At 33.1% G+C, this 24,656-nt stretch overlaps 1 long non-coding RNA gene across 1 annotated transcript; it reads left to right on the top strand.

Moving 5' to 3' along the window:
- The first annotated feature begins 3,878 nt into the window (after positions 1-3,878).
- LOC145070002 (uncharacterized) lies at positions 3,879-7,412 on the top strand. Its single transcript, XR_013689776.1, has 3 exons — positions 3,879-4,661; positions 7,033-7,140; positions 7,232-7,412. It is a non-coding gene; the product is annotated as an uncharacterized LOC145070002 (long non-coding RNA).
- Positions 7,413-24,656: the final 17,244 nt, after the last annotated feature.

Here is a 24,656-nt window from a genome sequence, read left to right as displayed (position 1 = left end):
ACATCTAAAGAACCAGATGGATACAACTCATTTTCATTACAACAAATGCGATTAACCCAACAGAATATTTAGTTTCTTCATCCATAACAAACTTATCATGGAAATGAATGCCTCTTTCCTGATTAAAACAAGTAAACACCCATAAGAAAGAATTTACAAGATCAATTTACATACAAAGATAGCATCTACACTTTGACGCATTATCCGACAATAAAAAAGGATTAAACGACACCAACACCAAAACAAGACTCAAAGAAAACCACAGATAGATCGTATCTCAGGAACTGAAAAATAAAGTAGATCGAGGAGAAATGGTTGATCAATAAACATATTCGGCACAAAAATACCTAATTTAATGAGTTGATTGACTTTCAGATTATTCGAATTAACCTACTTAGGGAGAAAAAGAATATACCTGTGTAAGATAAACCCTAAATAATAATCATGTAAATCGCGAGAGAGTTAACAGTGACGGAAATGGAAAGGGGGTGAGAGGTGGCGGCAATAGCGAGTCGATTTCTTGAGCACAACACCGATCGAGTAATCCTAATCATAGGTCATTTTCGTTTTCTTTTTCGTGAGGGTTAGCGAATCGGTTTCCTTGAGGATAGGGTGAGAGATCTGCAAATGGTGATGGCGGAGGAAGTTTTGGTCGATACAGTCAGTACATCGTCGTCGTGCAAGACCTGAAGAGTCGGTGTGGGTTGGAGGTAGTTGAGGTAGTTATCAAACGGTGTTTTAGGGTTTCTTTTGATTGATGAATATTTTAGGAACTTCAAGTATGAAATTATTGATCTTTTACACACAATGCTTTTAGGGTTTCTTTTGATTGAAGAGGATTTTACAACATACGAAGAAGAAGGAGGAGGAGAGTATCAAGGCGGGGTTTTTTATTTTTTGGATTTCATTCCCCCCTCGGCAATTAAAGAATTGGAGTACGTGCGTTCATAAAGAAAAATATAAAGCGACAATTTAGACGACACACTTTTTTAAGAAAGGTGCCCTCTGTGTTTTTAATTTTTTTTGTTGGACACTAATTTTAGGGCACACACAAATGCGTGTTCTCTATCCTTCAAATTTTGCAAAACTAACATTATTTTTTAGGGCACACACAAATGCGCGTTCTCTATCAGCGAGCGTCATTGTTTGCACGTCATTAAAAGGCTGTTTTCTAGTAGTGAACTCTGCCCGATTTTTACCAATTGTTACATTATCCCTCCGTTGGAAGGAATTTCGTCCTGAAATTCAATGTGTAGATAAAACATTATAAAACAATTAGTAGTGATTTTCGTTTCGCTTGATCCATACATGATCTTTCTAAAGTCGATTTAAGTCGCGTAGCTCTGAATTAGATAACCGATCTAATAGATTACTTTACCGCAAGTCACAACTAAATAAGGATATGGAATAAACGTTGTCGAGTCTTATATACAATTCAATCGTGTATACTTTCCCAATTATGAAACATTAGCATGGTTTCCTAACTTATTTTATTGAAAGAGGGATACCAAGTGTGTCATCGGACCGACACTCCTTGAGATTTGGCTTATGAAAAACATTGTGCATGTTGCTTAGTTCTGAACACGACTTGATATAAATATCAGGACCAAATTATGTTTAAGAGTTTCGAAGGTCCTTTGAGTCATGGTTTAACTTGCCTCGTTTTCTAAGCCGAATCATTCCACTTAAAGGAAAAAGTTTAAAGTCACACAGTATCTGACTTGGAGGTCGAGACTAACATCATTTGTCTATATAATTCTCTTGTTCATGTACATTTTGTAATCTTCTTCCAGTTCACACAATCTTTTCTATGATCTCATGAGTAATTCTTGGATCAGAATGCAATGTATCACTTGCATACTCTTTGTTCATTTTCGTTACTCCAATCATTATTTAGTATACCAGTATTGGCGCTTGCATCCGTGTAAAATCTAAAACAGTGTAGCCTTGATGTTGGTGTGATAACTATCATTGTAGGAAAAACTCAATTAACAAGAATGAATATCTCATGAAATATACAAGTCTACCATACAGGTTCAAAGCATATTACCCAAGTCAGGATGGTCATTTCATTCTAACGATTGGGTGTGGTAAGCTATGCTTATGTCCAAGCGCGTACCCAAGGATTTCTATTGATAGTCAAGATTACTATGTGAATCTACTATCTTAGTGAGAGGTGATAGAGATCGGCACCTCGTGCTGTCTGACGACTTCTTTTGCAAGTTTTGGTCGGTTTTTCCATTTCACATGGTTCTTAGATTAGTAGAAGTGAGCGAACTTAGTCAACCTATGGACCACTACTTCAATAGAATCAAAACCATTAGGTTTATTGGGTAGCTTTGGTATAAAGTCCATTGATGTTGGTTCCCACATTTACTTGGGTATTTCTTTATTATTACTCTATTCTTGAGTGTTTCTAACCTTCTGCATTTGGTACATGTTTGTTATTTGTCCACTCAAATGGTAATCTCTACTTGCATGTATGTTCACCCATTCCATTTCTTTGGATATAAGCACATTAGGTCAGAGCTTGGATGGATTGGACACTTTAGTCTGTGAGCTTTATTAAAGACTATGCTCACATGTTCACTATACTGAGGGGTACATAGTTTGTTCATAAAGTATTGCGTCCCGTCATCCCTGAGTTTGACCATTTTTATTCGGTCTTCACAGACCTTCACTCGTGAAGCTTTTCTTTCTCAAAGTCTCGAGTAAAACTTCTCGAAATTGAGATGTAGGTTGTGAATGGATATTCATAGTTTATTCAATCTTCATTGACCTTTAGTCGTGAAGCTTTTGGTATATTTGCTTTCTTTGTAGGTTTCTTCTTTTGACGAGCCAGTTAAATGGACTAGAGAACACAGCATATAGTTCATATTCTGAAATTTTACCAAAGAAAGAAGACGTAAGCTGATCTAAATAACCCTCGAACTGTAAGATTCAAATAGAAATGATTTTGTGGTCGACGGACGTGGTAAAATATCTGTCACGACGTGGGAACTGCAATTCGACATTCTTTAGGGTTTTGAGGATTCTAAACTTTTGAGACTGAGAGGTATTTTTCACTAGTGTCCCTCAAATAAATCACCTTTTTTTTATACGGAGGTGATTTGAAACCTTAGAGATAACTACCAAATATAAAAGTAATTATCTATGGTATTCAAATCGTTATGAAATATTTCATATTCCTTTATTTACTACTAATTAATTAAACTATTAATTGATTAACAAAATAAGTCCCTCAAATAAATATCTTTTTAATTATGCTTTATTTTGTTCTTGTGTGTAACCCAAAATGACATTTCTGTTTATAGTAATATTACCGGGTTTGTTATGACTATTGACACTAATCTTTATCAATTACATGTTAATAATTACCTTTCAAAGTTGATTTGAGCTTGTATGCCTTTGTAGCACCGATTTTACCTGTAAAAGCCCGAATAATTAACTCTTTGCCCGAATATGACATATTGCTTATACTTTTTAAGTGATATATATCTTCAAGCTCGTGATTGTGTATTTCTTCAAAACAATCAAACCTATAATCACATTTTTTTTTTGACAAGTTTCACAATAATCTTAGCTTTACAATCTTTACAATCTGTAACCTTGTATGTTGTGTTACGTTTGTCCTTAATATCCATTTACTTTATTTGTGGTTTTACTCATCCTATTGCAAACCAAATACATGTGCTTTAGTAAATCACCATTATTTTTTGCTTATAATTAAAGATAAATATGTTATTTTGTCAAATATATGTTTGCAAACATTATAAAGGACATATTTCACCATTAATTGTTAAAAAAAATGAATGACATCATCGTAAATAAATGAAAGTTTTAACCTATTTTTTCAAACATATTGCCATATATGATTTTTAGATCTAAAGTTATAACCTTACAACTTTCTCTTTATTTTTTAGATTAAGAAACCAAACTTATATTTTATCTTTCAAAGCAAAAAAAACTCAGCAACATCTGATGCGTTATTGCTCCAGCGACTCCGCCGCCGCCGACTCTACCACCACCACTATAGTGTCCTCCTTCTTCCATGGCGGATCTGCTTCCTTTTTGTTGCTTTCTCCTACCATAAAATAATGTTGTCAAACACCACTAGATCAAATCACCATTGTTGCTTCAGATTTGCTTCGACGGAGATCCACAAAAATCTCTAGATTCACTCAGGTTCGTCACCACTTTCCTCCACATCATATTTGAAAACTAAATTATCTCCGCCACTCATCTCCTCCAGATGTTTCGTGAACCACCACCACCACTACCGTTACCGCTTCCACCATCAACAATCATCACCAATCTAATTTTTTGTGGTCTGATTTGATGAGATTTGATGAAAACAGCCTTCTACTAGTGGTCGGTGGAACCAGATCTATAGTAGTTTGACACACCAGAAGTCGGGTCTAAAAGTTTTAACGACTAATGAGACCAAATCTACAAGCTCCGACAAACGGCAATGCCAGATCTAGCAGCTCCTGTGAGCTGCAAGGATCCACCACAACCGTCTCCATCTAGATCCGGTTCATCTTCAATTCTCCAAGATTTGCTTCGTCTCTACCACCTCCATCCATCTTCTTCATCTCCGGTCACCACCCCGTCGCTTCTCTACCACATGTGCTCTACATTGGCAATCTTCATTTTGAGAGGTAACTTTTTGAATGATATTCATAACTTAAAACTTATATTTTATTATTGAAGAAAATCTTTAAACACTGCACTTCAATCTGTCAAATTTACTTTAAATAAATTTTCAATTAAAAAAGCATTAGCCTCCACATCTGTTTCATTAAAATGTGAATGAGTTCTAAAATATTATATTAAACTGTGAATTTGTGTGGTGCACACAAGAGATGACCTCCAGACTTTTCCAAATGAGGGCAAAATAAAAATAGATTATCGAAAAATATTTACTACTTTATTTTTTACATAAGTTTAATACATAATTATTAAATGAATAAATTTATTTGTATCACATTCATATCGTTATATATTAAATATATTTGTAATATTCTCCATGAAATTGCTGTCAATAAAATTAAATAGTTAAACTACAGTCACCATTAAAGAATAAAGTATCGAATAAAGTGGTTTTTTACAACAACAAACATGGTAATTGAACCCAGATGACTTAATGTTTTAATTAGAAAAAAACAATAAAAAATCAAAGTATATATATATATATATATATATATATATATATATATATATATATATATATATATATATAGAGAGAGAGAGAGAGAGAGAGAGAGAGAGAGAGAGTTAGGTTCAGATATTTTCACTATCTATTGTATGCATGTATGATTAATTCTAGACCAATCATTTTAGTTATTTTAAGCAAGTAATTAATGTATATATTAAATGCTAAAGATGTAATTAATATCCATTATATCTTCAACATGTAATATGCATTAATTACTTTGTTAAAATAACTAAAATGATTGGTCCAGAATCAATTATACATGCACATAATAGAAAGTGAAAACAAAATAACCTAACCCTATATATATATATATATATATATATATATATATATATATATATATATATATATATATATATATATATATATATATGGTTGAGATCGGTTGAGAACTCATAGATTCCCGAGAACCCGAGAACTAAAAGTGAAGCGTTAGATCAAAAATAATTCATTAAGGGCATGATCGTAATCTTATCGATTTCATTTAATGTTTACTTTTTTTGTGTTATTCTACATATTAATAGAAATGTCTAAAACATTACATAATAAATCAAAATTTTGGATTTTTTTTTAAAAAAAGTATTTTTTTTTCCAGTTTTTTTTAAAAGTGCTGATTTTTAATTTTTTAAAGAAAACATGAATTTTTGAAAAACAAATCTGTTTTTTGCAGATTTTCTTAAAAATAGTATTTTTTTAGTTTTTTTTTTTAAATAGTATTTTTTCAGTTTTTTTTAATAAAAAATGCAGATTTTTTAGTTTTTTTTATAGAAAACATGAATTTTTGAAAAAAATATTGAAAAAAATATTTTTTAAAAAAAACTGCATTTTTTTAAAATCATTTAAAAATCAATAAAAAAACTAGAATAATTAAAAAATACTATATTTTTTTAACCAAAAAAATCAACATTTTTGGTACATTTATGCATATTTTTACAAATGCATATATGCATATTTCATATACTATAATATATGTAAGAAACTCATTTTATTTACTAATCTATAAACACAATACAATAAGTATTTTATTCGATACAATATAAAATATAAAAAACAAAAAAAGACTACAAAATTTCCAAGCATTTTCATGTCTTCATGTCAATATTTCCATATTTTCTTCAATTTATCATTTTCCACCTCTTCAATATTCACCACAATTTCTTCGAAATCTACAAGAAAATTAAAAAGAATTTGATTGATGCAAAAACACTCACATAAATACATATGTGATTTACATGTGAATCACATGTAATTCAAATGTGATTTACATGTGAATCACATGTAATTCATATGTGAATTTCATGTGAATCACATGTAATTCATATGTGAATTTCATGTAATTCATATGTGATTTACTTGTGAATCACATGTAATTCAAATGTGATTTATATGTGATTTACATGTTTGTCACATGTGATTCATATGTGAATCACATGTAATTCGGATGTGAATTACATGTGAATCACATGTAATTCATATGTGAATCACAAGTGAATCACCAAGTTAGTATGTGAAAAAATTTGTACATGTATAGATACCAAGTTAGTAAACAACTATGTGAAAAAAATATGTACATGGATAGATACCAATTTAAAAGAGGTATATCATCGTCCCTCATACGAATCTGATTATTAATTTCATCAGTTTGGAATTTTTAATTTCATGGATAATAAATAAGGATAATAATAATAATGCATACCTATGATCCAGTAAAGATTGCAGGCTCCTTTTCTACTAACTGTGTTGTAGTCATGGGATTGGTGGAGAGCTTTGTGAACATTTTTTTACCTGACCCACAACATCTTCATGTTTAACAGCTCTTGAGGCAGAAATTACCTGAAAAAAATTCATGATTCGTCATACAAGAATTATATGTCACTTTGAAGTACTATGGAGTTTATGCCCTTGAAGGTTCACTTGCTCAGGTTTGTTAACATTTCCTTTGGCTCCATTTACATTTTTATTTACATCTGTTTCACCGGTTGGATTCTGCTTTAAATGTTCTTCTATTTGTAGAGTGTCTGCAATAAGCAGAAGGCAAATGCATTGGGTGCTAGTTTTGTGTATTTACCTGCTGGAGAGAACCTAGAGTGGAGGGCTTATTTGCCATAAATTTGAAATTAATGTGTCACATCGATTTACTACATGAAGTAAACAACCATTTTTTTCAATTGATTTGCCATAAATTTTACCTGAATTTGACTATTTATACATGCGCATATATTCATTCAGGCCTTATTTGATTAGATAAAAATGACACAAAATAAAATTAGAAATATGATACAAAGAGATTAGGCCAACTTTAAGAATATAAAAGTTAAAATATGATAAACCTTGAGTTTAGTGTTTACTATTTTATATCTTGATAAAAAAAACCAACATTATTAGAGTGATATTAATTATTTGTATCCTGTATCCAGTCAATGAAGTTGCTGAAATTCTTATCAGAGTGGCTACCATTACTTAATCTTCGACAAAGAACAGAGAAAAAATTTGACAAGATAATTAGAGATGAATTGTTTAATAGTTCACTGGGGCATTTTGTCAAACACCTAATAGGTAATACAACTCGCTTCAAATAAACTCAAATTGTAACATATTAGCAAGCAAAAAACACACCTTAAGCTGTAATTAACTCCAAATTATAATGTGAAATAAGTCCTATGATTAAGAAAAAGAATTAGTCTTCAATGATTGAACAAAATTTCACCTGGTATACTTAATGATGAACTCAACATGGATGCATTAATGGTGACGAACAAGTTGCGATGGAAGCTTTAAATCAAAGCAATGTGGCTTGAAATCAAACACGTATAGACAAAGCAACGTGTGTTGATATTGCAGAAACACACTAGAGATCTCACTTTGAAATACAGAAACATGAGAAATACCTTCATAGCTGGCAATGGTTGTTTCAGAATAGATTAGATCTGTTAACCCGCAGAATGGTGTCGATTTGTTGATTCATCGATTATCTGCAGACGATTTAGAAATTAGGTATCATGGATTGGAAGTCAACGCAAATTAGAACCTGTAAAAATCTCGATTATCAAGTTGAGATGATGAATTTCTGATTTCAGTAAAGAATAATAGTGGATCGTGGATTATTCATCGATGATTTGGAGATGAATGACATTGGAATTGTAGTTGTCTGCAGAAGTATAGGTGGTTGATCAATCGAGGAAGGACAAACAGGGAAGAGATACGGTGAAGAAGATGACATGAAAGAGAGAGAGAGAGAGAGAGAGAGAGAGAGAGAGAGAGAGAGAGAGAGACACGTAAATGAGAGGTTTAATCAGGGAATTAAAATAATTCCTAAAATGACCTTGATTCATTTCAATTTCTCTACCCCCTGTGTCTTATTTTCTCTAACTATTTACAAAAATGTCATAGATCATCTTGACCCTCTATTATTTTGATTTAACGGTCTTTGTTTGGTTCTCAGGTTCTCGGGAAACTATAGGTTTTCAAATGATCATTCCTCTTTCTTTTTTTCTTTCTTTCTTTTTCTCTCTCTCTCTCTCTCTCTCTCTCTATATATATATATATATATATATATATATATATATATATATATATATATATATATATATATATGATGTTGATGGTGGCGTAAAGTAGCACACAAATCATAAACTAGCAAATAAAATTGAATAAAAAAAAATCAATAGTGCAATAAGGCTAGAGAAGTAGGGTCGAAGACTACTTACCTAATAAGCACCCCTCATTAACTTATTTATTTAGAATTAACTTTTTTTCTTACATTGAAAACTTTACCCCATATTTAATTCTCGTTAACTTTTTTTTTTCATTTGATTTACTTATCTAATAACAAACACTTTAACAATGTAAGTGAATTTTTTTATATAATACTAGGGTAAATTATACGAATGGTCCCTGTGGTTTGGGGTAATCTGCGTAGTTGGTCCCTAAGAAGAATTTTTAACTCGTAAGGTCCCTATTGTTTGGTTTTGTTGTGTGTTTGGTCACTACCACTCTTAAAAAGACTGTTTTGCCCTTACTGTTATTTTTTAATTAAAAAATCATTTTAATAATTATTTCTTATTTTCACTATTTATATTATTAATATTATTATTATTATTATTATTATTATTATTATTGAGAAACATAATTAGATTACCTCCTCCTCTAATCCAACCCAACCCTTCACTCCTCCCGCCGTTCACCATCTTCTTCCAGTAATCCTCCACCCAACCACCATCAACCTTTCTTTCTTCTTCAGCAAGGTTGTCGTAAAACCTCCACCAAAAAAAACGTCGAAGAAACCAGGAATAGAAACGGTCAAATCTGAAGCAATGTGGAAATCAAACTGGAAGAAAATCGTCGGAGATATCAGATCACGAAAAGCAGGCTTACATAAACTAGATCACCAGAGAAAGTGAAGGAATCCGAAGAAAACAGAGAGTCTGACGGGTTGTCCCTCTATTTAACCCCATACCGTTGCTCACCCCACCCATTTATCCCTTACTGTCGACACCTTGTATCAAAAACCCTAACATCATTCTCCTCCCATTGAAACTGGTGATTCATAGGGTGAAGGCACCGTTAAAATTCCCGATTGAAATCGTCGGTGTCTGAAGTAAACTAGAGCCACCCCAACCATTGGCATTTGTATTAGAAACCATGTGAATCGGAGCTTACTTTGATTTTTACACCTTGTTTGAAAATCGTTTCAGTAACCTCATGAATCGGATTCTGATTTTGATTTTCATCTTGATCGTTTGATTTTGTTTTGATTATCACCAAATCCAATTTTGATTAACATCGATTTTAGTTTCAACTTTCTTCGAGTTTGATTTTCATTACTAACACGTTTGATTTTGTTTTGATTGTCACCGGATCTTTTAGCATATGGGGAAGAAGACGAGTTGGTTGTATTGGTCAGTTACCTGCCTTTTTTTTCCAGGTGGCAGAGGATTGTGGAGGCTACCGGAGGAACTATGGAGGTTGTAGGAAGCTTGGTCTAGGACTTCTACGTTTTCATTGATTGAAAAGAGAGAGAGAGAGAGAGAGAGAGAGAGAGAGAGAGAGCAATGGGATAGGAATGAACCAGTGAAGTTGTGGTGGGTGGGTATTTTTGTTTTTAGAATTATAAATTAAAAATAAAAATTAATAAATAAACAAATTAAAAAAGAAATTAATAAGGGTAAAAAAGTCATTTTAGATCAAATAGGGACTAACGACGCAACAAAACTGAACAATAGGGACTATCCGAGTTAAAAATTCTTCTTAGGGACCAACTACTCAGATTATCCCAAACCACAGAGACCATTCGTGTAATTTACCCTATAATACTATAAAAACAAAATATGAATCGGCACACGTACAAAATATGAATCGGCACCCGTCAAGCGAAATTTCTAAGTGCATCAAAATTTAGAGTGAGATGGAGATATGAATATGAGAGGGTTTTTAACCTTTTTAGTCTTGTACTTTCTATTATTTATATCACCTAAATAAATACTATAAGTTTTTATTTTTTTTATCATTTTAAAATTAGTTATAAACTTTTTTTATCAATAATTATAGTGGCAAAGTCCTTACATTTTTACTTTTGCACCATGTAAATATGTTATTGTTCTAAAAAAATCATCATTTATAAACTTATTACAAAAAAAAAAGTTTAAAAGGTTATAAAAATGTTTTAAAAAGGTTGTATAAACTGTTTTATTAAAATCAAATATGTTTTTAAGTTAAAGAAAATGTGAATGAAAGTGTAAACTGCTTTATTAAACTATGAATTAAAGTTTTGAAATGTAACTTTTAAGTTGTGAATTTTCTGTATTAAACTGTGAATTAACTATATTAAGTTGTGAATTGATTGTATTAAGTTATGATGGTTGTATTAAGCTGTGAATTTATTGCATTAAGCTATAAATTTATTATGCATTCCTTGTTTGCTTCTTAAATGTGAGATGAAATAACACTATATATAGGTGTGACTTAATTTAATTTTGAATAAAATATGTAAATTTATGAATTAGTGTGCAATGGATTGTATTATGTTGTGAATTTATGTATTAAACTAAAAATGAACTGTATGAAGTTGTATATATTATATAAATTTTGTGTTAAATATGAATGAACGTATGCATGAAAAAATTACACTATTAGTGAATTAATATGTTTATTAAACTGTGAATATGGTATTTTAAACTGTGAATATGTCTTATATATGGTATATTTTTTTAAATAAATCTACAATTTAGAAAAAATAGATAATTGAATTTGTCAAGGCATATATCTATTTTTTTATTAAAATTTTGTATATTTGGCTGCAAAAATAAATTGGTATGTATTAAAAAGTATTACCAAAGAATTGAAACCTACAATGTTTATTCTATTAAGTTGTGAATACAATCAGAAAATGTCATTGAATTTATAGTTAGTCTAGCGGTGATCCGATGGTGGTCCTGCGGCGGTCCAATAGTGGTCCAACGATTTTTCCAAAATGACAACAAGTGACAACTAGTTGGAAAGTAGGAAATGAAAAAGTTTGCTTAATATAATATTAATGTTTGATTTTTTCAAAATGTCCATAATAAAAACATTTAAATAAAATGGTTATTAGGGTTTTTAACCTTTTTAGGTTCTTATTTGAACCACTCCCTATATATATATATATATATATATATATATATATATATATATATATATATATATATAGAGAGAGAGAGAGAGAGAGAGAGAGAGGGGTTAAAATGTGGATTGACAATTGTTGTGTGGATGTAAGGATTAATAAGGACCAATTATTTTAAAAACCTATAAAAAGGTAATTTGGTAATCTTAAAAATAATTATTTATGGTAAATTGTTAAATTAATTAATAACCTTTTAAAACAGGAAACCAATATTAATTCTCGCCTAATTCGTCTTCATAAAAAACCAGTAGAAATCGACCCGTCAATTTGATTCACCCTAGATGCCACGACTGCCTTTTCTCTCCTTCCCATATCGTCTTCCACGACAAGATCGATTTTCAGTTTTCTTCTCTTCTGGTTCGGTTTGTTCAAAGGTACCAAGGAACCTCAAACAAGTGATGCCTCTACCCTAATCATTGATCATCAGTTACCTGCTGCTTTCTTTTTTCGCCTCAAACAGATTGTAATTATGGTTATTAACTTGGGTGAGAACCATCTGTGTTTCTGAAAAAATTGGTTTGTCAAACTTTTTGCTTTGCCTTTTCTCCTCCTTCAAATTTATATGGATGGTTGTCTATTTATTTCTATTCAACAAGAAATCAATGGAAGTGAAGTTTCGCCCACCTTATCTCATGCTCCGATCATGGTCGCATACCACAGATAGAGACAACCAATGGTATTCTTCTCTTCCCTTTATGTTTCTGGCATGTTATGTTTTATCATAATAAAGATCTTTCTGAATAGTTCGCTGAAGAATTCAAAGGAAGTAATTGTAATTCTATGGACAAAGAGGTCCCTATTACCTGTAAAGCATTTTAAGTTGTCTTTAAGCCTTGGCATTGAAAAAAATAATGACAGACTTGTTGAGTGTTGTATAAGTAGCAACGATGGAGATGAGCAACCCTTGCAACGAAGTTCAATCTTTCTCTAAATTGCAAGAGACAACTTCAAGTTATGTAATTTACCAAAAGGAGAGTGGATGTATTGAAACAAATTGTAGCAATTGGCTCCCTTCTGAGTTGTGCTTAACGTATAAGAAATGGGGAATGTATTGAATCCATGACAAGTACTTTTCTTTTACTCTTTTTGACTATTTGTATGTTTTAGTAGGTTGCATTTGATTTCTTGTTTTATACTTGAAGGTTTAATTTTAAATTTAGTTCTAATTTCTAAGTGGATTGTCTTCGGGTGGGTGAGGTAATGCAGAAAAGGAACTTGTGTATTCTCCAAGAACGTATTCTTCATGAATGCATTCTTTAAGAATGTATTGTCCATACATGTAAAAGAAAGCGCGATCATTGAGTTTTATCAATAGAGAAATAAGAAGGGTTTTTAAGATATTCATTTTTTATGTTGGATTCTGTTAGTACATGTATAAGTGTATAAAAATGTATAAGTCCATTATTTTTTATGAATATATATGAATTTGTATTTTACTCTGGATTTCTATGAACATATAAAAAATGTTGTATTATTTAATTTAAGATTCAGGAATGACATTATTATTAAAGATGTTCATTCTGTTGGAATATATTTTAATCATATTAGGTATTCTATAAGAATATGTCTTCAATCAGAATATGCATTCTTTTTTAAATCTAGTCCGAAATTTCCTCAAAAATCATATTTTTATAATTAAAAAAATCCATTATCCTTTAAAACCTAGAATTTCCTTTTTAAAATCTAGTTTAAACGACTAAAATACCCTTACAAGGATATTAGTGATATTATATTGTACATGCCCTACCATTTTAATATCATGCACCCTAAATCAAACCCCATCAATATTTTTTCATCCATTGGTTTAGAGTCACTCCTACGACAACATAATATTTGTTGTCCACATTATATATATATATATATATATATATATATATATATATATATATATATATATATATATATATATGAGAACCAAAAAAGATTAGGAACCTAAGAACCACTTATATTTAGGTTATCACTAATGTATTTTCGTATTTGTTTTGATTTTTTTTAAATCTTTGATAGGTTGTCAAAAAGAAAAGGGAGATTGTTTGATCAGATGTTTCATTTCACCTTACTTGAAAAACACTTTTCATATTTCCCTTCTTCCTTCCTCCGGTGACACCAACCACCGCCGCCCCTACCACTGGCAAACAACGTTACTCCAACGATTTTCCACCACCAGCACCACCTCCTCTGTTCACTTCGGCTATCGTCTCCTCCATTCACTTCTGCTACCGTCATATTCGATCTCCAATGAATCACCAGATCTGCATCAGATCTGACTTGATTTAGATGAGATTTCATCAGATCTACAAGAAATCTCATCGGATCTACATCAAATCATGATCTCGAAACCGCCACTACGAATCAAATCTAGATCTTGAAATCACCACCACTAAAATCGACGGCTGATGCCTCCGGGGAACTGAAACCAACCACCATTGGTCCACCGTTACCACTTCTCTCCTCCGTTGCCTTCTCCGGTGACATCACTTTTTTCAATGAAGCACCTGGACAGTGTTCCTTCTGCTACCTCCCGTTCCAAAACCTTAGGAGAAACCCTAGACATGTAACTTCATTAACGAGGTTCTTAGATCTGAAGTGGTATGGTCTAGATATATGATCTCCGGTGACAAGTAATAATTTTTGACTTTAGATCTTTGATTTACACCTCCAGATTTTCGAGCTCTGCCGATATTGCCAGATCATATCACAGAGCGCCGCTAACCGCCGCCGTCGTTGCTACCTTGCGCTTCGGTGAAACACCGGCAACTCGTCTTGAGTTGTGAATTTGTTTACTTTTCTTAATAAGGCTGTGAATTCATACCTTAGCAAAATATAAGACGAGATCGGTAAAAAATGAAAAACAAATAAAAAAAGCATCCGGGACATTTTTTTCACATCTCTAGAACCACTTTGCTTCTTAGTCAGTGCAGAGTCTGTACAAAAAAACTCACTCCAGAAAAATGAAATATAGAATATCAATTCAATTTTTCCTTGATAAGGTCGTAAAGTGTAAAGAAAAAGAAGTAAATTGTAAAGAAAAATAAGAGAAACCCTCTTCCCAATAAATCATTACTTGTTTTTTTACGTTATTGTCAATTAAAATTTCTTCAATAAGAAATTTTAATTTTAAGTTGTGAATGCATAAGTATTTGTTTTCTACTTGTTTTTCTACATGCATCTGTTGTGATCTCTATGATATAGTTTTTTTTTTTTTTTTTTTGGTTATAGTGTGAATTTGATGTTTTAATCTCTCATTTGTCGTATAATTTGTTTAATCTTAGTTTTAACTGCTATTAAGTTGTGAATGTATAATTTTTTTTGAATTAAACTTTGAATTTATTATAGTAGTTTGTGAATTTTCTATATTAAATTGTGTATTAATGGTAATAGATGTTTTAAGTTTATAATATGGTTGTGGATGCATACTTTTTGTGCGTTAAACTTTGAATTTTGTGTACTAAATTGTGATTTTTGTGTTTTAAACTGTGAATTGACTGCATTAAACTGTGGATTTTCTTCCTAGATTATGAATTGACTATATTAAGCTGTGAATTTTGTGTATTAAATTATTAATTGGTTGTATTAGGTTGTGAATGAATTGAAATTAAGTTGTGATTATTTTATAATTTTTTTTGCTTTTGAAATATTGTAAATTTTATTCATGGCTTAATATATTAAATTCACAATTTAAAATATAAATGATTTATGTATAAATTTTTTTGTTGATTTTCTTCTGAATATATTTATTTTTTGTGTTGTATAAGTATGTAAGAATACATTAGTTTTAATAATAGTTTTGCATTAAATTCAAAATGAGTGAAATAAATGGTTTTATTAGACTACGAATTTAGTATTTAAGTTATTAATGCATGAATTTATTTATTTACAGATCTGGATTAAGTTGTGAATGAATTGACATTAAGTTGTGAGTATTTTATAATTTTTTTGTTTGCTTCTGAATTAATGTAAATTTTATTTATGGCTGAATATATTAAATTCACAATTTAAAATATGAATGATTTATGTATAATTTTTTTTGTTAATTTTGTTCTGAATATATTTATTTTTTGTGTTGTATAAGTATGTAAGAATACATTAGTTTTAATGATAGTTTTGCATTAAATTAAAAATGAGTGAAATAAATGGTTTTATTAGACTGTGAATATAGTATTTAAGTTATTAATACATGACCTTATTTACAGATCTGATTTAGAAGAAAAACATGGTTGCGATACTGGTACAGGTGGTTGGTGGTAGTGTGTGGTGGTGGTAGTAGAAGAGTTTGAAATTTTGATTTCTTTTAGTTTGTGAATTATTGTAAAATAGTTTGTATTAAGTGTTGGATTAGGTGTCTAAGCCCATAACTATAATTGGTATGTACTTGAATTGATAGCAACACAGTCCTTTTGGGTTGCCCTCAAACCTAGCAACCAGACAAGGAAATTATGAAAGGAGAGATATTAATTTATTATAAGATTAATAAATTAATATAAATGAATTTATTAATATGTTAAAAGATTAATATATTAATTAGAAATCATTATGTTTAATTAATTGTTAGCCAGAAATTAATTAGAATTAATTTTGGGGTTAAAAGAATTAATTATAAAGTGCAGGGACTAGTTTGCAATTATCTAATAGTTGAGTGGAAGGCTCTAGAACCCCCTTGGAAGAGGGTGGACGAAATCTTTAGGGGAAACCCTAATAATTTCGTCCATAGGGGCTTGGATAAGGCCCTTGGGTTTGCTTAGGCCCTAAGCAAAGGATAACTAGGGTTTCCCCTAAACCCTAGATCCCTCAGCTATATAAGGAGCCTCCTGGTTCATGTTTTGGTCACTCTTTCTTTTGAAGAAACCCTAAGGGCCGAAAATTTGCATACTCCCTCTCCCCTCTCTCCTCTACTTTCCTTCTTGCTAGTTTGGGTGTGATTCCATTAGAGGCATTACACTTGTAGTGCTAAGCTTCCAAGAAGATCAAGATCAAGATCAAGATCAAGGGAATTATCAATTGTTTACTATAACAATTGAGAGGTATGTAATTACTAAACCCTAGTTTGTAAATTTCAATTATAGCCTCTCTCCTCTAGGGTTCTTATTTTGCAATTCAAAGTTGTATGCTCAATAGTTAAAACATAGATCCAAAGTAGGTTGCATGTGAACTTAGGAATTGTTTTCTAGTTTATTTGTTTGACCTAAAACCCATTAGTGGTATCAGAGTCTTTGTTTGTTTTAAATTGAATTGTTATAATTGTTGAATTGCAAATTAGGGTTTATAGCTATTAAACCCTAAAGGCCATTTTTCAATTTTTAGGGTTGTGGATCAAAGGGTTTTCAAAAACCCTAGCCTCCAAAGAACCCTAATCGAAATTAGGGTTAGGGTTTTGAAAAACCCTAGCCGCCTCCCTTGTAAATTTCGAAATTACTAGATATTTTAGGGTTTCTTGCTTTGGATAATTGTTACTTGATTAGATTAATTGGATAATTATCCTTTACCCTAAAATTTCGAAATTTAGAGGGATAAGGATTAGGATTAAATTAATTGATTAATTTGATTGGATAATCCTTACAAGATTTAATAAATTAATTAAAAGTTAATTAATAGATAAATATTAAATCTAATTAATTGGTTTATTTAAATTTAAAATTTAATAGTTTAAATTTCGAAAATTTATATAAACCCTTGGAGTTTTAAAATGTTTTAAAACACACCTTATATATATTATAATTAAAAGTTAAATATTATATATGTATAAAAATATGGTCAGTCAAATCGCTAGTATGCCTCATTCACGAAGCTAGTCTATAAGGGGGGTATAAGGAAACTGCCTATAAAATGGTAGTTGAATGGGTGTCTACTCTCACCTACCGCTTCCTTGATTAGTGGAGGGTCGTTAGCAGAACGGATTTGATAGGACAACTACTTCTCATTAAAAGTATAATGCTATTAAAGAAAGTACTAGAACATTATTTTTCAAAATCCCAACTCTAGTTACTTTATGAAAAATGTGAAAAGTGTGCTAATCCATGAAATTGCACATTATGCTTTATTGGTCGTTAGTGGAGCGTGTGTGGTTAACCGGCACACTAAAAGGCACTAATAAAGAGTAGTAATGGGTATCTTATAATTATCATTTTGATGAAGCGCGTGTGGTTTACCGGCACATTAATAGTTAGTGATAAAACAATAAGGTTACCAAGCACATTTGTATGGTTATTCACATCTAGTTTGTGATCCTCGGTATCCCAGTCACAAATAGTAGAGCATAATCCGAGATTAAAACATGCCATTAAATAGTTTTAATGTATCTCAAAAGAATTAGGAATTTCACTTCGTTTATTTTGTCTAATGGTGGAATTGGTGAATCGTCATTCACCTACCTTTATGAGATTTGAACTTGGATCTCGGCATCCTATTTCTAAGTTATAAATCGTCATAGTTGGATCCTAACCTTGATATGATATCTTTGGGTTATTATATTGAGGTGTCTTGAAATCTAACAATAACTATCTTTCTTTTCAGATGTCTACTCCTGGAAACACTTCTGCTTCATCATCCTCCAGCCATAACTTTTCTTTACTCAACATCTGCTCCAAAGTCGTTATGGATGGCTCGAACTATAATGATTGGATGCGTAACATCAAGATGGCGCTCAGATTCGAGGATAAAGAGTATGTCCTTGAAAAGGAGCTCAAAGAACTTGATGAGTCAAAAGCCACTCCCGAAGAGTATGCTGCCTACAAGAAACACTATGATGATGCTACCAAAGTGGCATGTATCATGGTTGCAACTATGTCCCCATAATTGCAGAGGTACTATGAGGACTACTGGCCTTTTGAGATGAACAAGGACCTTATGGAAAAGTACCATAAGCGAGCTCGTCAAGAAAAGTTTGAGGTAGTCAAGTCACTCATGGCTTGCAAGATGAAAGAGGGGGAATCGGTTGTATCTCATGTGCAAAGAATGCAACGCTACATAGAGCATTTGGTCAAGCTCAACATTCACTTCGATGAGGAATTGGCCATTGACATGGTCTTGAACTCGTTGCCTGATTGTTATGTTCAGTTTATCTTAACTTACCATTTGAACAACACTGAGTAGACATTGGCCCAATTGCACAACTTGTTGCAGACAACTGAGGCAGGGATGAAGGGTAAAAGTATACCCTCCACACCTGCAAGTGCCCCTGTCTTGGCCATTGGACAGGGAAAAGGGAAGAAGAGGAAAGGTCCTCCCAAGCAAAACTAGAAGAGCAAGGCTCAAGCTGTGTTATCTAGTAATGGCCCGAAAGCTAAGCCCAATGGTTCCACTCCCCATGTTTCTGATCCAAAAGAGGCCATTTGCTTTTACTGCAATCAAAAGGGGCATTGGAAGAGATCTTGCCCACAATATCTGCAAGATATCAAGGATGGCAAAGTGAAGCCATCCTCGGCAGGTATTTACACTATTTCTGCTAATAACTCATTATCTTCTCGTTCATGGGTCCTTGATACAGGTTGTGGTTTTCATATCTGTTCTGATTTGCAGGGGCTAAGGGAAAGTGAGGAGATAGAGCATGGGAGAATAAACTTGATCATGGGGAACATAAAGTCTTCACCAGTTACCAAGATCGGAGTTTATCAACTTTTGCTTAGTAATGATGTTAGATTAGATTTAATAAATTGTTGCTATTCGTCTGAGATGACGAGAAACATTATTTCATTTCATGCATTGTTCAGATGAGGTTTTAAATATTATTTTAATGATTTGAATGGTTCAATTTCTGTTTATAAGAATGGTGTTTTTGTGTTTGAAGCTTTACCTTGTGATGGTGTGTATGAAACAGTGACTTGTGTTGATAGCTTAGGAAATAGTGTACTTAATATTGACTTGTCTAATAGTGTAGACAAGGCATGCTTGTGGCATTGTCGTCTTGGACACATTAACAAGAAACGCATAGCCCAACTCCAAAAGAACGGAGTGTTGGAATCATTTGACCTAAAATCAGATGATATGTGTGAATCTTGTCTTTTGGGAAATATGACAAAATCACCATTCACAGGGTCTTGTGAAAGAGGTGAAGGTCTGTTGGATCTCATACACACAGATGTGTCTGGGCCCTTCAGATCAACCACAAAGGATGCTAATCGATTCTATGTGACTTTCACTGACGATTATAGCAGATATGGTTACATCTACTTGATCAAACATAAGTCAGAAACCTTTGAAAAATTCAAAGAGTTTAAGCATGAAGTCGAAAATCAATTGGGAAGAAAGATAAAGATACTTAGATCCGATAGAGGCGGGGAGTATCTTAGTACCAAGTTCAACGACTATCTGAAAGAAATGTGGGATAGTCTCACAATTGACTCCTCCTAGGACACCACAGTTAAATGGTGTAGCTGAGAGGCGTAATCGAACCTTGTTAGACATGGTTCGTTCTATGATGAGTCATGCCTCCCTTCCTATTCACTTATGGGGGTATGCCTTAGAGACAGCCGCCCACATCCTCAATCTTGTCCCTACAAAGAAGGTTGCCAAAACACCTCACGAAATGTGGACAGAGAAAGTTCCCTCGTTAGCACATATTAAAGTCTGGGGTTGTGAAGCTTTCGTAAGACGACAAACTCACGACAAGCTAGCAGCTAGAAGTGAGAAATGTGTTTTCATTGGTTACCCAAAGCAGTCTTTTGGATATTTGTTCTACAGACCTAGTGAAAACGTGGTGTTTGTAGCTCGAAGAGGAGTCTTTCTGGAAAGAGAGCTCATATTCAAAGAGGACAGTGGGAGTACCATTGACCTTGAAGAGATTCAAGAGTCAACCAATGAAGGAACCTTAGATGAAACTAGCACTCAACCAGAGGAAACAGTTCCTGTTGAACCGGTTGATAAATCATTACCTCTTTGAAGATCCACTAGGGTGAGTGTGCCACCTGAGTTGTATGGTTTTCATATTACTTCAGATGGTGACACATTCATAAGTGACAGAACACTGGTAAACTTAGATGAACCAGTCACTTATAAGGAAGCAATGGCAGGCCCAGAGGCTTCCAAGTGGAAAGAGGCAATGGACAGCGAGATTAAGTCCATGTATGACAACCAAGTTTGGAATTTGGTTGATAGTGCACCAGGTCGGAAGACAGTTGGGTGCAAATGGATCTTCAAGAAGAAGACAGACATGGATGAGAATGTGCATACGTTCAAGGCTCGACTGGTTGCAAAAGGTTTCACTCAAACCCCAGGGGTTGACTATGATGAGACTTTTTCGCCGGTGGCTAAGATTAAATCTATTAGGATATTGCTCGCCATAGCTGCCTTTCATGACTATGAAATCTGGCAGATGGATGTCAAGACTGCCTTCCTTAACGGGAAGTTGGCTGAGGATGTTTACATGAGTCAGCCAGAGGGTTTTGTTGATGCAAAGTTTCCCAATAGAGTATGCAAGCTTGAAAAATCCATTTATGGATTGAAACAAGCATCTCGCAGCTGGAATCTTTGCTTCCATGAGAAAGTCAAAGAGTTTGGTTTCTCTAGAAGTGAAGATGAGTTTTGTGTGTATATCAAGGCTAGTGGGAGTATAGTAACTTTTCTGGTGTTATATGTCGATGACATATTACTCATTGGTAATGACGTTCCAACCTTAAATGAAGTTAAGTCTTGGCTTGGAAAGTGTTTCGCCATGAAAGACCTAGGAGAAGCCGCCTATATTCTTGGGATTAGAATATTGAGAGATAGAAAGAAGAGACTAATTGGACTTAGTCAGAGCACATACTTAGATAAGGTACTAAAGAGGTTTAGTATGGAAAATTCCAAGAAGGGAGAGCTACCTATCCAGAGCAATACCAAATTGAGTAAGACTCAATGCCCGAGTACAGATGAGGAAATAGATGACATGAGTCGTGTACCTTATGCTTCCGCCGTCAGATCGATCATGTACGCTATGACATGTACTCGCCCTGATGTGGCATTTGCTTTGAGCATGGTCAGTCGCTATCAGGGAAACCCAGGTAGAGCTCATTGGATAGCCGTGAAGAATATACTCAAGTATTTGCGAAGAACGAAGGATTGGGTCCTTGTACTTGGTGGAAATGATACTTTGAGAGTAGATGGTTACAGTGATGCCAGCTTTCTGACGGATAGAGATAACTTCCGTTCTCAGTCAGGCTGGGTATTCTTATTAAATGGAGGAGCAGTTACTTGGAAGAGTTCCAAGCAAGATACGGTGGCTGATTCTACTTGTGAATCAGAGTACATAGCAGCAAGTGAAGCGTCGAAAGAAGCAGCTTGGTTGAGGAACTTCATCGGGGATCTCGGAGTTGTTCCAACCATCCAGGAGCCTATGGAACTGTTCTGCGATAATGAAGGAGCGGTTGCCTTGACAAAGGAACCGAGAGATCATGGTAAAACCAGACATATCGACAGAAAGTACCATTTCATCAAACATAGAGTAGAAGAAGGCCATCTTATAGTGAAGAGGGTGTCATTTGAAGATAACCTAGCAGATCCTCTCACAAAGGGTCTGAGTAGGGCTAAGCATATTCAGCATGCTCGGAGCATAGGTCTGAAAGATGATATTAGTTTTAGTAGTTAGATTAGTTTTGTCCTGAAACTTGTAACAAAGTAAATGTAATTGACTTTTGGTGATTAAATAATAAAGTATTATTTATGGGTTTACTACCTTTTGTCAATTGTTTATTGTTGTGTTTCATATTTTGCATGTTTTACTTCCCGAATAATATGATTGTTCAAACTCCACAGTCGCTCGTACTTTTGGAAGTAGGTAGTGAATTAAGACTGTCATGAATTGGATTGCAGATTGTCTAAGGATAGACATGGCAATAGATTTGCTGCAACGTTCATGAGTACTCAGAAATTGAGAATTGAGTATTGGATAAACCCTCGCTCAGAGTATTACTTCATGGAATTCATCACGAGTAATACTGAGACGATAATATCTTATGATCTTAAAACGAAGATATATGAGTTGTAAGTTACAAGTCGGTCATGCATTGGTGATACGAGAATGCATCAGTAACTTGGTGTTATAAAATGTATTATCATGTATGGTTTGATGAGTAAAAGATACAAGCATATGAGTCAACGTTTATTCATTCCTTTTGCCCTAACCGGAAAAGCGATATCTGTGGGCCCCTCGATGATTTGGTGTTGACTTATGTGCTGGGCCCAGCCAGGACTAAATTGATGTGTTCAATTAGAAGTCCTACATCATCACAAATCAGGAATCGGGAAACATAGATTCTGGACAAAGAGGTTGATTGCATTCCATGTCTTTTGTCTAGAGATATCTAGCAGAACGAAGGATTATATGATCACTTATCTTAGGACACGTAACTGACTGGGTCAGAGTTCGGCAGCAACTTTTTGGAAGCTACAGTTTGCTGGTCAAATTTAGAAGGCATACTAGCAATTATAGTTACAGGCTTATCCAAGTGGGAGAATGTTGGATTAGGTGTCTAAGCCCATAACTATAATTGGTATGTCCTTGAATTGATAGCAGCACAGTCCTTTTGGGTTGCCCTCAAACCTAGCAACCAGACAAGGAAATTATGAAAGGAGAGATATTAATTTATTATAAGATTAATAAATTAATATAAATGAATTTATTAATATGTTAAAAGATTAATATATTAATTAGAAATCATTATGTTTAATTAATTGTTAGCCAGAAATTAATTAGAATTAATTTTGGGGTTAAAAGAATTAATTATAAAGTGCAGGGACTAGTTTGCAATTATCTAATAGTTGAGTGGAAGGCTCTAGAACCCCCTTGGAAGAGGGTGGACGAAATCTTTAGGGGAAACCCTAATAATTTCGTCCATAGGGGCTTGGATAAGGCCCTTGGGTTTGCTTAGGCCCTAAGCAAAGGATAACTAGGGTTTCCCCTAAACCCTAGATCCCTCAGCTATATAAGGAGCCTCCTGGTTCATGTTTTGGTCACTCTTTCTTTTGAAGAAACCCTAAGGGCCGAAAATTTGCATACTCCCTCTCCCCTCTCTCCTCTACTTTCCTTCTTGCTAGTTTGGGTGTGATTCCATTAGAGGCATTACACTTGTAGTGCTAAGCTTCCAAGAAGATCAAGATCAAGATCAAGATCAAGGGAATTATCAATTGTTTACTATAACAATTGAGAGGTATGTAATTACTAAACCCTAGTTTGTAAATTTCAATTATAGCCTCTCTCCTCTAGGGTTCTTATTTTGCAATTCAAAGTTGTATGTTCAATAGTTAAAACATAGATCCAAAGTAGGTTGCATGTGAACTTAGGAATTGTTTTCTAGTTTATTTGTTTGACCTAAAACCCATCATTAAGTTGTAAATGTTGTGAACTAAACTATAAATGGAATGTATAAACTTGTAATTTATATAAGTTTTGTGTTCAAATATGAGAGCATATAAGAATAAAAATATTATACTGCAAAAATTACAATTTTGAACTTTTTGTATTAAAAAGAGAAAAAAAATAGGATTTTCACATGTTTAATTAAGTATTGTGTTATTGTATGCATAAATGTGGGACAATCAAAATTAAATAAAAAATTAAGTAATTAAATAAATAAATAAGAGTAATTTAGTAATTTGTTTAATAAATTCCAAAAATAATCCCTATAATCATGGTATCTCTCCAGTTTAAATCTCGTTATCCTCTTTATCTAAAAACTGATTCTGAAAACCCTAAATTGAACAAATCGACACCAGCGACCCTTCATCGTCTTCTTCATAGATTGGGAGAGGGAAGAATCGAGCGATCAAGCATCGAAAAGAGGTGGTCTTGGTGGTGGTATTAGGATCTTC

Source organism: Lactuca serriola, chromosome 8, assembly GCF_051521515.1.
Source record: "Lactuca serriola cultivar US96UC23 chromosome 8, Lser_US96UC23_V15, whole genome shotgun sequence".
NCBI lineage: Eukaryota > Viridiplantae > Streptophyta > Magnoliopsida > Asterales > Asteraceae > Lactuca > Lactuca serriola.
The sequence above is the reverse complement of the archived record's forward strand: the minus strand, read 5'-3'. Positions and strand labels throughout refer to the sequence as shown.